We start from the raw sequence: 13120 nt of genomic DNA, 5'->3' as shown, positions 1-13120 counted from the left end.
TCATTATAATTGCATTTTTTGTTGTAATCTTTTAGTTGGTAAAATATACTTTGAATAAATGTGCGAACAGAGATGGCCTAGTGACTTCTGCGTGCGACTTTCATCCTTTAGTCTCGAGCTGTGGACCAATGTACTTTCTATCTATGTACGCATTTAACACTCGCTCGTACGTTGAAGAAAAACATCATAAGGAAACCGGCTTTAGGCACAAAAAGTCGACGGCGTGTGTCAGGCATAGAAGGCTGACCACTTACTCGCCTATAAGAAACGAAACAGATCCAGAAACGTCCAGTAGGCCCCATCCCTAAAGGTCGATTCACACATATCAGTGAACCCACAGTTCCGGCACAGTACCGTTACAGTTCCGTATCCGTGCTACAGTGGTGCGTCAGTGCTTCAATTCACACATATCAGTACAGATCTCTGCGGGTCTTCGTGCACGACGTTCCCTTCAGACTAGCGTTGACGTCGATTGTTTTGATGGCACTCTTCAATAACACAGAATTAGCTATGATATGATATATATGATAGCCATTGCTTTAGACGAAGAAGAAGAAGAGAATCGAGGAAAAAAAAGAAAATGGGTACATGAAGCAAGGAAGTTAAGAGAATCAGAAGGAGAATTCGTGACATTATACAAAGAATTAATTAAAGACGAAAGAAAGTATTTTGAATATTAATATATTTTGTTTTCGATGCAGCGGCGTCAGTGATGCGTGATAAAATATCGTTGTCGCCGATCACGTCCATGATGGCCGGTGCCGGCACTGACACTGACGGTACTGAGACGACACTGACACTGACAAGTGTGAATACATCCATAGAGAATGTTTGAAAGAATAATTATCACTGATGCGGTACTGTGCCGGAACTGTGGGCTCACTGATATGTGTGAATCGACCTTTAGAGTTTTCTTTTAATGAACGATTATTGATCAATTCCTCTGTGTTGATAGTTCGTTCGAATCCCATGTACGAATAGATTTCAAATTATATGTACAAATAAAACTTGCTCGATATTTGCTTAGGACTTTTGCGTTTTATTGAGTATGTCTTTGTTTTGATGGTTGTATTCCTTTCTTGTTTATTAAACCAACAACTGAAAAATAAAACAAATAACAACATAGAATCGTGTTAAACCTGAAGCTGTACAATACAAGTAGGTTAGAAGTTACTTAGAACTCGTTAAAAATTATTTCTTGAAGATTAGGTTCACAGAGCGAGGTCACATTGTATTGTGTTATGTATTAATTTAATGTTTTATATTGTTAGAACAATGGGAAAATTTATCGCATTTTTTACTACTCGAGGATAAGAGTCTTATAAAAACGCGTTATAATTACGAAAACATCTTTGTTTTTGCTCTGTGATTGAAAATTATTTTTTTTTTCCAAGTGAATCAGGGAGCGTTCAAGTATTACGTAGCGAAATTTTTGGAGGTTATTGAAATGAACTCGCCGTAACGTTTTTCAGTACCCAAGTACAGTACTGTACCCAAGTCTAGTAAAACGTTTCGTGACCACCTAGTGACTCTTTAGTTACTATTATGTGGTGTAAGTAGAAAATAAAATTAACAATAACGCGTTATTCAATCCCCGCCCCGCATCGTAACGTTTTACAAAAGGATCCCCCCCCTCCCAAAATTCGTTACGTAATACTTGAACGCTCCCTAAGATCTGAATAAACTTTACCAATATTTTCCATAATTTAACCTTTTATTAATAAAATATATAATTTATTAATAAAAGGTTAAATACGTTACGAATATTAAGCAAATTGTTTGTATGAAAAACGTAAATTTACGTCATATTCGCCACTTCGTTGTATTTAAAAATAGCATTAAGAAACACGAAACGAATATCGTCAAGTCATAATAGAAGCGCAAACGATTTGATAATTATAAAAACAATAACCTCATATTAAAGTTAATTGCGTTGTTTAACAACAACTTACTGTCAACAATAAAGTCTTATTGAATGCTATACAAGTAGGTAATCCGTTTATTTATCAGCTCCGCGAACCACAGAAGTCACAGGAGTATCGTACAAAGAGGCAAGCTATTTCACTAGTCAACTGTTAAATATTTTTGCAGCTGTTCTAGACGCACCAGGTATTTGCTTTTATATTGTTGCGAAAAAGCAAGTGAAGGGACATCTACATGCGGCTACAGCTACCATGTCATATCCTGAAGCGCGCTAGCAAAGTTATTCCAACTGCTTTGGAAATACACAAGTGCTCGACCATAGCGACGAGGGACTTTGGGATCCTCCCTTTAGTTCAGAGGAAGTACAGCACTTTTCTTTCTCAAAGGACACGCAAACGTGTTGACCTGCAGAAGTGCAGAAACTCCGCCACCACTGGTGAAATTAAAAGATATGTTTTTCGAGTGTAATCCATTGCGATTTTGTATTCTATTTTTGAATCACAATCTGTATGTCTGTCAAAAGGCATTTCTTGGCAGAATACGTCAAACGCGAAGGTTCAGCTGCAAAACTATAGTTTTTGTTGTATAATTTTACATAAAGATCGATCTCTAAATTTTTTTTTCTGAAAATTTAGTTAAACACACAGGGAATATAGTTTATATTAACATGGAGTTAATGAACTCGTTTAAGTTTATAACTAATTATTAACTGTAACAATAGCGCCCTCATAAGCCTGCATACCTTATCAATAAACCGTATTTTGAGAAATTGTACAACTGTACAATTTCTACAAATTCTATACAAACAAAAGAATTCTTGTAACTTTAAGAAATATTAAAATATTATTTTTCTTTCCAGGCGAGGTAAGAGTCTACACATATTTAGCACGTTTATTTGAGAGGTACAAGTATTCATCGACGCGATAATCTCCATACATTAGTACAGGACTTTTTTAATGTAACAGGAGGCAAACGGACACGAGGCTCACCTGATGTTAAGTGATACCGCCTCCCATGGACACTCACATTGCCAGAAAGCTCGCAAATGCGTTGCCAGCCTTTTAAGAACTGGTACATTATTTTCATGAATTTTCGGATATACTTAGGTGGGCGGCAAAAACTGCATTAAGCAACGCTCAGTTGTGGAACGACGGACGTCGAGGCAGAATACAAAATATCGGATGGTATTTTGTATTCGGCCTTGACGTCCGATGATAAAACTCAGCTGCTGGTATTAATCCGAACAACTCCTCTCTCTCTGAACACTCTCCATGACGGTAGATTCGGACTCGATTCAATTATATATGTATTATTCAATTCATATAATATATATGTTTCCAAATACGTCAATTGAACGGAAAAGAATATTGCGACTATCACATTAACTATTCGGTTATACCTATTGTTCGTGCGGTTTAGTTTAATACGTGACCAAAGCAATCGATTTCTTCAAATAATCGTCTTTAGAATCACTGCCCATTCGGCACAGACGTGCCATTTCGTTATTCTTATACACAACAGTATTGATGAGTTGGTGGATATTATGTATATCAGTGTCAAATTATTTCATATACCTTCCTAATTACTTTCTTTTGGAGCGCCTAATCTATAATTTCCAATAGCTTTGTAATGGCCAATGGACTTGTATCCAGGGCAGTACTAGATTTAAAAAAAAAACTTTCTTTATCTATAGCCATAGATTTCAATTTTGAATAAGGAACAAATTGGCATAGGGCTAATCTGTGACTGCATCGACAGTGTCGAAAATTGCGAATGTAATAATATTTAGCATTTACATACTTTTCATGTCTTCAATCAAGTAAAATGCATACAAAAATGTTCCAAGAAAAATTAATAAAGTCTTAATCGTTACACGGTCCAGTTTCCGGCTTGTTAGATAAGGCACATTACGAAAGTGGTTCACATTTGGAGTTTATAAAGCTAAGTTATGCAAGTCAAACTGTGTTTATGAATAATCGGTAATTATCGCGAGCACGTGGAACTATTTGAAGCGCGCAACGCAATCTTGTTTAGTCGCGTTCTTCATTGCTGAAGGTCGCAATGTTTTTAACTCCCTGGCATTGTTCGGCAAGTCTTAGCTTGTTCAGCAAGGCTCAGCGCCTTAAAGATTCCTTTTCCCTTATAGTTCTAGGGAAAAGATCGGCTGCTTTTTCCCATGCCTTTTCTTAAGGCCGATTTACATTATCTTAGTGTTTAGGAGAGTGCTTTAGTACAACTTGAAAGGCAAGTTCTTTAGCGTAGCGTTTACTAAAGCAAGTAGCGTTTACATGTTTCAACTAAAGTACTATCCTAAAGCACTCTCCTAAACACTAGGATAATGTAAATCGGCCTTTAGTATGGACCGACTCGTCTTTATCTTTAACAGGGCATTTTCGGTGAGTCTGAGTTCGAATAACCTACAACCTACACGCTTCTAGCCTCTTCCTCTGTCGTTTAAGTATAGCTTTGCGCCGAATATTTTTGAATATTCTTTAACCATAATTTAATATTAAAACAATATTTAATAAATCTAAAATACACTTTATGTGGTCTTTTTAACCAAATTTATTATAGGTAAATTAAGTTAGACTAATTTACATAGTCTTTAGTTAGGCTTCGTGACTTAGGCCTAATGTTTCATGATGTCTCAGTGAAGATATTAGTATTAAAAAAAAATATTCGCAAATTTTAGGTGACAGTTTGTAAAGTGGGTTCTACAAGTAACAAACAAACAAGTTAAAGCTATTTAATTGCTCGTTTTACATTAGAGGCTGCATGTACGACCTCGTTTCAAAAAATTTGAACTTGCACTTTCGATACTTTCTCCAATCGGCGCGTCTCAAGAGTATGGTCTTTATTTGGACTATAAAAGGTGAGCATTTTAACATAGAAAGGGCTTCTATATAAAATAAAAGATACACTTTTGTACCAAAGCGGTTTTAGATAGAGATTTAATTTGAGCAGTGTTGGCCTAGTGGCTTCAGCGTGCGACGCTCATCCCTGAGGTCGTAGATTCGATCCCGGCAGTGCACTAGTGGACTTTCTTTCTATGTGCGCATTGAATATACGATCGAACGTTGAAGGAAAGGAAAGGCTTGCCTTAGACCCAAAAAAAATCGATGGCGTGCGTCAGGCACGGAAGGCTGATTACCTACTTGCTTATTAGATTAACATGATCATGAAACATATACAGAAATCTGAGGTCCAGAGCTAGAAAGGTTGTAGCGCCATTGATTTTTTTTTAATTTGAGATTATATATATATTTTCAAAAGAGCTTAGAATTAAAAAAAATATCCCTTTATCGTATTTCCTTAATTTTTTTAGAGATATTTTATGTAATTAACTTGGAAAGCTTTTAAATTTTTAAAGGATTAATAAATGCAATGTTTCCTATACACACACTCCGCTGACTCAAACCCAAATGTCTTAGCCTGCGAAATAAGAATCTTCTAGCAATCCCTGTCCTATGCCAATTACTGCAGCAGATACTTTTCCATACTGTTTTCAATTAATACGTGTTATTTTTATTGCATTTATTTATGCTTAGAACAATTTGAAATTAACCAATGTAATGTGTAACCAATAAGAAAAACTATTATTTCTTTACTTCGGAGTTTTGTTATCTTAAACGACCAAAAATATTCTAATCTTTACTAAATGTAAAAATTATGACATTGTATAAGTCCTATCAAACCTCCCTGTATACAGCCTTTCTTTTTTTATGACGTCACTCCGATTGTGTTTCTGAACGCAGTTGCATGTTAGCTGTACTACTTAGAAGGCGTATCTTAGCTTGCCGGTTTTGCAAGAACAAAACGCGGTTTTTAGTTATTGAAGTGACGTGTTTAATAGTTTCGTGAGGAACATGGGATATTTCTAAGGTGAGTTTTAAATCTCTAAATTATTGACTGACTTCCAAAACACCTTAAGAAGGATTACATTTTTTATGACGCCGGCAAAACCTTTTAAATAATATAGCAAGCAAGCATTGTTTTCTGCAGACGGAAGTACGTAATTTAATTTTGTAAAGGCGATTAATCTTTTAAACCAAATTCTAATTAAAATTTTTGAGATTACTATGAATGCAATGTATTGCGAACCTGCGTTTATTTCGAGTGTGCTTTTGTTATGCGAAAAATACCTCGAATACTTTTCTGTTTGTGTTTGTTATTTTTTTTTTAATTATTCGGTGAATTCTGTACGAGATAAAAGTACGCTTTGAATAGCTAAATCGAGTCTATAGCATGGTTCTTAATCCACGTAGAGTTCAAATTGGGTTCAAATTTGGGAAAAAAATCAATTTTTAAAATTGTATTGTATGGTAATATATTTTAGATTCGGGACTTACAACAGTATTTTTATAATTGTTTTAATAAGCTTGTATATTTTGTACATACCTTATTTAAATGCCTTTAAATTTATTATAATATATTAATCTTAAAACATCATACTATAAACAAAACAATTTTCAGTTATTTAGTTTATCTAAAATATTTAGATAGGAATTTATATATTAAATACTTGGTTACGCATACATAACGTTTATTTAACAAATTACCGTTCGTTAACAAACATGGCATACTTGAATTTTTAAGTCAAGATTTGGACAATTATACTTCGGGATATGTTACATAAATATTTTTTGTAGGTTTAGTTATATACAAAAAGGTATAGCGTCAAAATCCATACGATTTCTATCAAAACGTCGTGGATTTCCACATGTCCTTGAGTCCACACACAGAGATCAAAACACGAAAGATAGCGACACAGATTAAATACGCTTTATTATTTCATTTAAAGAGTGTAGAAATATATAAAATTCTTAAGCTAACTTACTCAGACTGTTTTATTGAACGACTTATCGTTTAGTTTTATTATATTAATGAACTTTAACCCTTCAGGCACCAAGGTTAAACTCCTTAGTGGTATTTTTTTTGGGTTTTTGTACTTTAAGTTAATTTATGTTGAAGCAATAATGAAAAAAAAAACACAGTAATGTTTTCCCGCGAAAATGCAAAATGACGTCATTCTTGTATCGTCTGCGCCAGGGAACCGTCAAATGACAATGGCTTGTTATCACATTTGTAACAGATTAAAAATTTCTGAAACCTAGTAAAAAAATCAGCCTTAATATTTAAAATCGATTGTTTTTTATTACTAATAAACTTTTACATTACTATGAACTTTTTTCTGTAGTAAGCTCTTAACTATACTCATGGAAAGCATGCAGTCAAGAGAAGACGGGGCGTTCCCCTGTAAAAAATCGACTCTTCGTTCCCAATTATACCAAATAATCCACTAATGGAAGCTTGATTTTTTTTTCAACGTACTACGTAGTAATGAATTCCTCTATAGGCTCAGAGAACATTTAACAAAGTTTAACTCCCTACTGTTTCATTACTTTAATGTAGTGGGTTACTAAACTCTAACAATATTCAAATGCATAAGAAAATGAAACCGTTGCATAATACTTAAACGTAATTAAATATTCATGATACTCTCATTTACATACATTATTGTTCAAGAATGGAAAATCGTGCATATTAAATTAAAATAATGAAATGAGATTTATTTTACACAGATGGAAGGTTGCACATGTTTTGAATGATACCTATAATGATATTTATTTAGCATGTTTGATAATGGGATAATCACGAGCTTGAAACAGCCTTGCGATTCTGTAACTCACTTTTCGAACTCGCACATCGGTTTTCGCAGCGGCGGTCGCGCTCAAATCAGTCTTGAAGCAGTCATTTACGATTTGGCATTCTGATAAACAATAAACTACAAGCTCCCTCCTTATCAGAGTTACAGAATCGCAACGCTGGTTTGTTTGATGTGTTTGATTAATCGCACAACATCCTAAAAACAAGATAATATATGAAATAAATATTAACAGCACCAAATATATAACAAATGCACTTTTTACATCACTTAAAAAATTGCATAATTATTGCGTCTTTCGAATAAAATAGGCTTCGTGTCAAAGGTCTTAAAAATATTAATCGTAATTATCGTTATATCTTACAAACGTAATTAAACTTTTTCACATCCACTTTTATCATAAATCTTTTAAAATATCCCACGAAGTAAATGTACAGCAGGACGTGTGAAATTTTGATTGGCGCCAAAAATGATCGCGCATTCACTAGCCGGGCGCTGCCACAGACAATAATCAAACTTTTTGGTAATGCCATGAAAATGGCGGCAATCTCTTTGGTGACATTAGCTTTTTGAGTTGGCGTTCCGTTGGCCATACACCGTAATTATTAGTTGTAAAACATGGTATTATAAGATTTTTTAATTAAAAATTGTCGATCTGAGTTTGTCTTTCGTTTACCTACATAGAGGAGATACTCGTATTTAGATTCGAATCGAAAAACATGAATGTGAAGGTTTAAAATATCAATGAAGCTATTTGGCGGTCGGCTGTACAAGTCGTATGATAAATGCATCTTTGTGTAGTATACATTTGATTTTTTTCAAAGTATAGCGATACAGTATCATTTTCTAGAATCTTTTTAAATATAGAACATTAATACGATTACCCAGATTATAAATTCCTATATATAGCTTTGCGTAATACGGTATGTACACCGTTCTAATGGACTACGATGAAACGAGGAAATTGCTAGTCAGTTGATAATCCGTTACTTAATCTATGTTATATGTAGCATTGCAAAACAGTTATTTTTAAATCTCAAGCTATTCTAGTACAAAACATTTACTTCAAAATGAAATCATATTTTCTCCAGGTTATATTCAATGCTATCTTAATTTAAGTGTATCTAATGTTTAAGTGTAAGTGTTAATGTTTTTTGTTGGCTAATTTGCCCGTCCTTCTAGTTGCTACACTGCGAGGTCGATCTTAGGGTTCCTGGAGTGACCTCGTGCTGTGAAAGATGTGTCCATTGCTTGGATCTCGCATTCCAGGACAACACGATTGTAGGCTGTCCAAGGCAAATTGAATGCTCTCTGTATCAAAGTCTCACATTTACAATAGTATCTGCAAAAAATATACTCAATGCTTTTATAGAAAGAAATATTATACTTATAATAAATTTCATCAAACTTCGCAAACTAAACAAAAAATCTTAACGCGTCATTGGACCTCGACCCAATTATGAAAGGTAAAATTAAGTATAAAAAAAGCTAATTTACTATTCTTTAGCAAATTTTCGCATTATTAATAATTTAATTATATTCTAAACTGCTTAAATACAGTAGAGAGACAAGTACAGAACATAGCCTTAAAAAAAATTCTTTTCTTTAATTAGTTCGGCCAGATTTATTAAAATCAATTTGTCACATAACCATGGACACAAGTCCTTTCGGAATAATAGAGTATTTGATAAGATAACAGTAATTACATATTTCTTAACAATTAAAGTTCTAAATTACATAATTGCATTCATTTATTTCCTTACGTATATTATTTCTCCAATCTACAATCTTGTGGGGCAAAAATATTTAGCAAAATACTAATTTAATAGACAAGCGATTCAGCCCGCCATTTTAATCAAATAGACAATTAACGCACCACAGAGTGTGCGATTTTTTTCCAACACATCACTTTATATATATATTACATTACTTAGATGTTATAGTTTATATGATATACAGATGGGATTTACTCATATTTCAGTTCCGGCAAATGAGCACTGTACATTGTACACACCAGTTCAATGCCCGCTGATGTAATATTTTTTACAACCTACAAAGTCTCTGTTACAAAAACTTAATAATAACTAGAATAATTTAATTTTTTTTTGTGTTTAACTAATAAACTTAAAAATACTTTTTGTATAGAAGAATTATGGTTTTAATTTATTTACATTTTCACTTATTTTAAACATGATAAACTGTGTAATATTTGAAACAGCAACAGCATTTTAAAACTAAGACTTGTAATTGTATGAACTATGAAGTTTGCAGTATAGAAACAAATCTAAGGAAAGTTGATATTTACTATATAACTAGTGACCTAACATTAGTTAAGTTACATATATATATATATATATATATATATATATTTTAGTTAATAATAAAAACTGTAAATGTAAAACAATCAACGCACACTTGAAGCCAATATAAAGAAATAAATATATAAGCCCTTTAGTTCTTACCACACTCATTAATAGTAATTTAACATTCTCGTTTCCGATAATGTCTAATAACATAAGTGTCACTTAGATATATGAACTCTTCAAAAAGTCAAGTAAGTTTTTGTTAATCAGCATCCGCATTCGCAAGTCCACTACCCCTAATGTTATCTTAGTTATAAGCTCAAGGTTTAAACAATTAAAGCCAGTTGTGACCCAGTTTAATCACCCCTTATATTTGCACATAACTATACAACAACCGCCACCGAAATTAACTCCAGTAAAAACTTATTTTAATCTAACGGAATGTCACCCACACTATTGCAGTTTCTTAATCTCAAAGATGTTTATTTATAAACGAGGCTTTACAATTAATTTGAGATCTCACATGTCAAATTAAAATAAATTAACAAGATCTAAAGTATAATTTAACACGGAATGGATGCGCTCGATTTGATAGTCTATGTTTTTTGTCTGTTATTTATTCGAATATATTTCCTTAATTTAGTTTTCAAATTATAATAATCATTCAGATTCTGAGCACTAGCTCTGTCACTTCCGACAACGAATAATGAGTACAAAATCCGGCTGCAGGATTAGTGCGTTCATCGGTTATTAGTTTTTTGAAGTGAAAACTTCTTTAGCGGCGTTGTACACTAAATTTAACGCAAAAATTTACGTATAAATTTTCTAACGAAATCTTGCGCAGACAAAATATTTTTTTATGATTTTGAAGTTTCCTGTACTAAAGCGCGTATTTAAGAAATAAATATTAATATTTCTTTTAACTATTTGAGGTATATGTGTGAATATAACATACCAACAGACAGTGAACCTTGACGTAAAACGAGAAAAAATCGTTTTCAAACTTTTATTATATCATTAATTTAAATTGAAAGTCATAACATAAACCACACGCAACATTTACTTGCGATTTTACTGTAGAAATCGATGTCTTTAGTAATTTACAACCAATGACCGCGAAACGCGAAAGTTAGAGCTTTTTGTTAAAAACCATTAAGACATTAATTTTTATATTACGTTCTCGTTTAATATTTAATAATGTATAAGCTTTCGAAATGTGAATTCTTTAAAATATAAACCAGATAATGTAACCACGGTCCTGACTTTTTTATTTCTTCGTAGTTAGTAAGGCGCTAGCGTTTAATCATTATTTCAATTTAATGCGAAACAATAATTCATCTTTTTAAGCACAGGAATTTACCGAAGTATATGGAACTCGTATTGAAATACGATGCATTCATTTTTCTTTTAAATGTATTTGTGAGACATAGAAATCTATAAGTAACAGATATATTAATTAATAAAATATTAATTTATTATATTAGTTGTAAATTCAAAGCTTACATGTACACCAGCGAACTAGTTTTTAGGATTTAACTGCAACTGTTAAATGTAATTTAGGTCCCGCATTGTGATAACTAACGGGTTTCAACCATTTTTCATTTGACATACATTATGTTTTTTACCGACATAAAAGATAGCTCGCTGTTATATCAGACCGGCAATGCACTTGAGAGCCGTCTGGCGATGTGAGAGTACATGGGCAGTGGTATCACTTAACATCAGGTGAGCCTCCTCCTCGCCTCTGTTATTTATAAAAAAAATATCATCTTTTTTCAAGTTTCATTCAGAAAATTCTCATTTTCCTTATGTTCTTCACGAAAGGTTCACTAATTCAGCACCTGTTCTTACTGAGACTGGCCATATTCACAGAATATATTAGTCTCTATTTCATAACTATATAACTGCACGGAGGCGCAATTCAAAAAATTCTAAAAAGACAAATCTTAATATGGAATTTTAATTTTTGGCCATTTTGAACTCTCATAATCTGCAGGAAAACATGGAACCAATATATATATATCCTACTAAAGTAGGCCTTCACAAATGCGATATGTTTTCTTAATTAAATAAATAAATTTCAAAGATTTATTTACCTGCAAGTGCCGCCAGTCATATGTAGATAATAATAATTTAAAAATCCTTACACACAACCTTGGCAATGATTGCTTTTGTTCATATTTAATTACCCACGATAATTAAGTGGCAGCAATTTATTAGGTATCATTGTGTGAGACTTAGTGCGTTTAACTACATATATTTCAAATTATTTTTAGACACTACTATTATGAACAGTACTATCCTAGTATCCTAGTGATTTGTATAATCCTCAGCTGTGTACCAAGGGCGTTCTGTCTATGTGCGCATTTAACACTCGTTACTGGAGGAAAACATAAGGACGCCGCCATGCCAAACCCAAAAAGTCGACGGCATGTGTTAGGAACAGAAGGCTAACCCTTCTTGTCTATTAAGAAAAATACACGATCACGAAACAGATATAGAAGTTTGAGGCTAAAACCTAAAATGTTTTAGTGCCACTGGTTTTTAGACACTACAAATTATAATTGTAGCATCCAGCGTCGTAAACATAACAAAGTACACACACTCAAGTTATATATATATTTATATAATAGAGGGAAAACGGGCAGGAGGTACGCCGTCGGTATTACCGACGCCGAAATATATATATACATAGAGGGCTCGCCAGTGCGTTGCCGGCCTTTTAATAAGTCAAAATATGGTATGCCTAAAACTATCTTCAAGAGTACCGACATCGAATAGTTGCTTATTATTCCAATAAACAATCGCAATCAAAAAAATTAACTAGTTTTAACTAAATTATGTAATTTGTTGTTACATAGTTTGTGAATGACTACACTTTTGATTAAGTTTAGATTCAGTAGGTGGTAATTAGTACTTTCTATGCCGCCTACTCCCGCCTACAACCTAACAAGACAATTTGAATTTCGACCCACATTATGCAGATTATAGTTATATATCCGATTTAGACATTTGCGGATAAATTAATTTTTAAATATCTATCTGGCTTGTTATTGTTAGAACACTGTTTAACGCACCCGTGGAGCAACCCATTTTAATTAATAAAATAAAAATAAATCGAAGATCGAGATGTAAGATGTTCAATATATTGACAATGTTAGTCCATTTACTGAGCAAGGCTATACATATCACATCAAGTTACGACCAAATAAACGCGGGTGTAACAAGT

The 13120-nt window shown here is 33.1% G+C and overlaps 1 protein-coding gene across 1 annotated transcript in view; it reads left to right on the top strand.

The window, feature by feature from the left end:
• The first annotated feature begins 5670 nt into the window (after window positions 1–5670).
• Window positions 5671–13120, top strand: part of LOC125057694 — a 32406-nt gene continuing 24956 nt past the window's right edge. The window contains exon 1 of the mRNA XM_047661503.1: window positions 5671–5805. The gene's annotated coding sequence lies outside the window, so the exon portion shown is untranslated. The remainder of the gene's footprint in view (window positions 5806–13120) is intronic.

This window comes from Pieris napi, chromosome 17 (assembly GCF_905475465.1).
Source record: "Pieris napi chromosome 17, ilPieNapi1.2, whole genome shotgun sequence".
Lineage (NCBI taxonomy): Eukaryota > Metazoa > Arthropoda > Insecta > Lepidoptera > Pieridae > Pieris > Pieris napi.
The sequence above is the reverse complement of the archived record's forward strand: the minus strand, read 5'-3'. Positions and strand labels throughout refer to the sequence as shown.